This window comes from Ranitomeya imitator, chromosome 2 (genome assembly GCF_032444005.1).
Source record: "Ranitomeya imitator isolate aRanImi1 chromosome 2, aRanImi1.pri, whole genome shotgun sequence".
Lineage (NCBI taxonomy): Eukaryota > Metazoa > Chordata > Amphibia > Anura > Dendrobatidae > Ranitomeya > Ranitomeya imitator.
In genome coordinates, this window is record NC_091283.1 from 180,246,436 (window position 1) to 180,251,815 (window position 5,380).

Sequence of the window (5,380 nt, forward strand, 5' to 3'; positions counted from 1 at the left end):
CCTACAACAGTGCACCCATAACATATCCAGCCCAAAATAGTGTCCCCATAACAGATCCAGCCTACAACAGTGCACCCATAACATATCCAGCCTACAACAGTGCACCCATAGCAGATCCAGCCTACAACAGCGACCCCATAACAGATCCAGCCTACAGCAGTTTCCCCATAATAGATCCATCCTACAACAGTGCCCCATAGCAGATCTTGCCTACAACAGTGTCCCCATAACAGATCCAGCCTACAGCAGTTACCCCATAATAGATCCATCCTACAACAGTGCCCCATATTAGGTCCAGCCTACAACAGTGCTCTCATATCAAATCCAGCATACAGCAGTTTTCCCATACTAGATTTAGTCTGCAACAGTGCCCCATAACATATCTAGCCTACAACAGTAACAAATCCAGGCTACAACACTGCCCCCATAACAGATCCAGCCTACAACAGTGCACCCATAACATATCCAGCCTACAACAGTGTCCCCATAATCGATCCAGCCTACAGCAGTTTCCCCATAACAGATCCAGCCTACAACAGTGCACCCATAACATATCCAGCCTACAACAGTGCACCCATAGCAGATCCAGCCTACAACAGCGACCCCATAACAGATCCAGCCTACAGCAGTTTCCCCATAATAGATCCATCCTACTACAGTGCCCCATAGCAGATCTAGCCTACAACAGTGTCCCCATAACAGATCCAGCCTACAGCAGCTACCCCATAATAGATCCATCCTACAACAGTGCCCCATAACAGATCTAGCCAACAACAGTGCCCCATAACAGATCCAGCCTACAACAGTGCCCCATAACAGATCCAGCCAACAGTTCCCCCATGTCAGATCCAGCCTAGAACAGCGACCCCATAACAGATCCAGCCTACAGCAGTTTCCCCATAATAAATCCAGCCTACAACAGTGTCCTCATGACAGATCCAGCCTACAACAGTGTCCCCATAACAGATCCAGCCTACATGTGTCCCCATAACAGATCCAGCCTACAACAGTGTCCCAATAAGAAATCCAGCCTACAACAGTGACTCCATATCAGATCCAGCCTACAACGGTGTCCCCATAACAGAATCAGCCTACAAGAGTGTCCCCATCGCTATATGGAGATATACAAGGACAATGCCATAGCATGGGGCGTGTAACTAAATACATACATACCCAGTGTATACAGACAGAAGCGGGGACCTGCGGCTGGACCCGACCCCGACGCGCGTTTCAGAGCGCAAGCTCCTTCATCAGGAGGATTATGTATTATCATCATGTATTATGCGTATTAATCCTTCCTATATTTTATATTGTAAGGTAACAGCACCATCTGCTGGCGGTTTAATGCATAGATTCTAGTTTAATTTGCAATGTATTATGGGAAGTTCCGAGGGCATTGTGGGATTGTTCCTGTTGCATTGTGGTCTTATTATGACACTGTGAAGGGAACAGCAGCCATTTTTCCTCCATGTGTCTGAGGAGAAACCACACCATTCATTTTCTTCATGTTCCTTAAACAGCTTGCTCTAAGCGTAGTTGGTAAGCCACTATCTGCATGTTATAGTCCTGTGTTTATCAATATATTTGCTGTACTAAGTAGGTAATCATCAGTTTGTATTACCTCAGGTTACTGTGTGTTACAGACTATTTGTGTTTTATGCTCTGTGCAGTTATATATTCTGAAATGCTCCTGTTATTACATCCTATAGTTTTACCCTTTCTTGTCACATCTTCAAGCAATAAAAGAAGGTTACAACTTTACAGCCTCTTTTTCTTAAATAAGACAGGGGTTTAGCTACATGTCTCATTGCACACCGTGCTAACGTGTATGAGGACACTATAGTCCCCATAACAGATCTAGCCTACAACAGTGTCCCCATAACAGATCCAGCCAACAACAGTGTCCCAATAAAAAATCCAGCCTACAACAGTGTCCCAATAACAAATCCAGCCTACAACAGTGCCTCATAACAAATCCAGCCTCCAACAGTGTCCCAATAACAAATCCAGCCTACAACAGTGCCTCATAACAGGCCCAGCCTCCAACAGTGTCCCAATAACAAATCCAGCCTACAACAGTGCCTCATAACAAATCCAGCCTCCAACAGTGCCTCATAACAAATCCAGCCTACAACAGTGCCTCATAACAAATCCAGCCTACAACAGTGCGTCATAACAGGTCCAGCATACAACAGTTCCCCATATCGGATCCAGCCTACCACAGTGTTCCCATATATCCAGCCTACAACAGTGCCCCATATCAGGTCCAGCCTACAACAGTGCTCCCATATCAAATCCAGCATACAGCAGTTTTCCCATAATAGATTTAGTCTGCAACAGTGCCCCATAACATATCTAGCCTACAACAGTGTCCCCATAACAAATCCAGGCTACAACACTGCCCCCATAACAGATCCAGCCTACAACAGTGCACCCATAACATATCCAGCCTACAACAGTGTCCCCATAACAGATCCAGCCTACAGCAGTTTCCCCATAACAGATCCAGCCTACAGCAGTTTCCCCATAACATATCCAGCCTACAACAGTGCACCCATAGCAGATCCAGCCTACAACAGCGACCCCATAACAGATCCAGCCTACAGCAGTTTCCCCATAATAGATCCATCCTACAACAGTGCCCCATAGCAGATCTAGCCTACAACAATGTCCCCATAACAGATCCAGCCTACAGCAGTTACCCGATAATAGATCCATCCTACAACAGTGCCCCATAACAGATCTAGCCAACTACAATGGCCCATAACAGATCCAGCCTACAACAGTGCCCCATAACAGATCCAGCCAACAGTGCCCCCATGTCAGATCCAGCCTAGAACAGCGACCCCATAACAGATCCAGCCTACAGCAGTTTCCCCATAATAAATCCAGCCTACAACAGTGTCCCCATGACAGATCCAGCCTACAACAGAGTCCCCATAACAGATCCAGCCTACATGTGTCCCCATAACAGATCCAGCCTACAACAGTGTCCCAATAAGAAATCCAGCCTATAACAGTGACTCCATATCAGATCCAGCCTACAACAATGTCCCCATAACAGAATCAGCCTACAAGAGTGTCCCCATAACAGATGCAGCTTGCAAGTGTCCCCATAATAGATCCAACCTACAAGTGTCATCATAACAGATCCAGGCTACAACAGTGGCCTCATATCAGATCCAGCCTACAACAGCGACCCCATAACAGATCCAGCCTACAACTGTGCCCCCATAATCGATCCAGCCTATAAGAGTGCTCCCATAACAGATCCAGCCTACAACAGTGCCCCCATAACATATGCAGCCTACAACAGTGACCCCATAACAGATCCAGCCTACATCGATCCCATAACAGATCCAGCCTACAGCAGTTTCCCCATAATAGATCCAGTCTACAACAGAGCCCCATAGCAGATCTAGCCAACAGCGCTCCCATAACAGATCCAGCCTACAGAAGTTTCCCCATAATAGATCCAATCTATAACAGTGCCCCCAAAACAGATCCAACCTACAACAGTGCCCAACAATAGATCCAGCCTACAACAGCGCCCTCATCATAACAGATCCAACCTACAAGTGCCCCTATATCCAGCCTACAATAGTGCCCCATATCAGATCAAGCCTACTACAGCGACCCCATAACAGATCAAGACTACAACAGCGACCCCATAACAGATCAAGCCTACAACAGCGACCCCATAACAGATCAAGCCTACAACAGCGACCCTATAACAGATCCAGCTTACAACAGTGCCCCATATCAGATTGTTATTATTATTATTATTATTTATTTATATAGCACCATTGATTCCATGGTGCTGTACATGAGGATGGGTTACATACAAATTACAGATATCACTAACAGTAAGCAAACTAACAATTACATACTGATACAGAGGGGTGACGACCCTGCCCTTGTGGGCTTACATTCTACAGGATGGTGGGGAAGGAGACAATAGGTTGAGGGTTGCAGGAGCTCCGGTGTTGGTGAGGCGGTAGCTCCGGTAGTGGTGAGGAGGCAGTGGGGTCAGTGCAGGCTGTAGGCTTTCCTGAAGAGGTGCGTTTTCAGGTTACGTCTTAAGGATCCGAATGTGGTTGATAGTCGGATGTGTTGGGGCAAAGAATTCCAGAGGATGGGGGATATTCTGGAGAAGTCAATCAAACTGTTCCAGTCGGCATCCATGTCTGCCTGGTGGGCAAGGCAGCCCTTCATGACGTTGAGACATAGGCCGTGACATGGCAGCAGGCCGGTGTGACCTCTGCATAACGGGCAATACCACATCCGCATGGCAGCTCGGAGACAATCAGGAGGAGGCACGGTCTTGGTTGCCCTGATGATGATGTCACTTGCCGTTGCCAGTCCTTGGACCAGTGTCCTGGCTGCTCCCAGTGCTCGTGTGACCTGTATCCGAAGCCTCCGCGGGATGTCACCGAAGGGCCTGAGCTCCTCGGCTCTCCGGCCGGCGCACTCCATGTAGTCTGCACTCAGCTCATAATGGGGGAGCAGCAGCCGCAGTGTACGCTCCAGAAGTGCAGCCCAAAACTCGGAGAGGGCCTCGGCCAGCCGGCTTGCTCCTCCTCCCATATAGTAAGCTCGCAGCTCTGAGAAGAGAGTGCTGAAGAGAGCGGCATTCTGGGAGTAAAGATGTCTGTAAGAGAGCGCAAACATGGCGGAGAGAGAGTTCTCCGAGGAGTCAAGAAGTGCGAGGAAAAACTCCTGGAACCTCTTCCTCGCCTTGGTTAACACTCCGGTGGGATAGCCGACAGTCTCGTTGACAATGCGAGCCAGATCCCTGACACTCTCCTCACTCAGCCGCTGCTCTGTCTCGCTGGGACAACACGTGTACTCCTGAGGACATATCCGAAGATGTTCCCCGGATATTGGGGTCCGGACCTCCGGGATGTCACTCAGGCCCCTGTCTCTAAGCTCCCGGGCAGCATCCACACAACTTCGCACTTCATTAGCCCTGGCATTGAGGATTTCAGGGACAGCAGTCAGGAATAAGAGGACAAGCCTGTATCCGAGCATGGCGGCCGGGGTCTCTGTCCAGGAGACGTCTACAGGGGCCACGTCCAGAGCTCAGCGGAGATCCAACCTACAGGAGCGACCCCATAACAGTTCCAGCCTACAACAGTGTCCTCATATCAGATCCAGCCTACCACTGCAACATCATAACAGATCCAGCCTACAACAGTGACCCCATAACAGATCAAGCCTACAATTGTCCTCATATCAGATCCAGTCTACAACGGTGTCCCCATAAAAGATCCAGCCTACAACAGTACCCTCAAAACAGATCCAACCACAATTGTGCATGTTCTAGTGAACCCATAACAGTTACAGTATGCACAGTATCCTCATAAATAATCCCCCTAAC

The 5,380-nt window shown here is 48.5% G+C and overlaps 1 pseudogene; it reads right to left on the reverse strand.

Annotated features, from left to right (window-relative positions):
• Window positions 1-4,029: 4,029 nt before the first annotated feature.
• Window positions 4,030-5,057, reverse strand: LOC138666313 (glypican-6 pseudogene; annotated as a pseudogene).
• Between the last annotated feature and the right edge of the window lie 323 nt (window positions 5,058-5,380).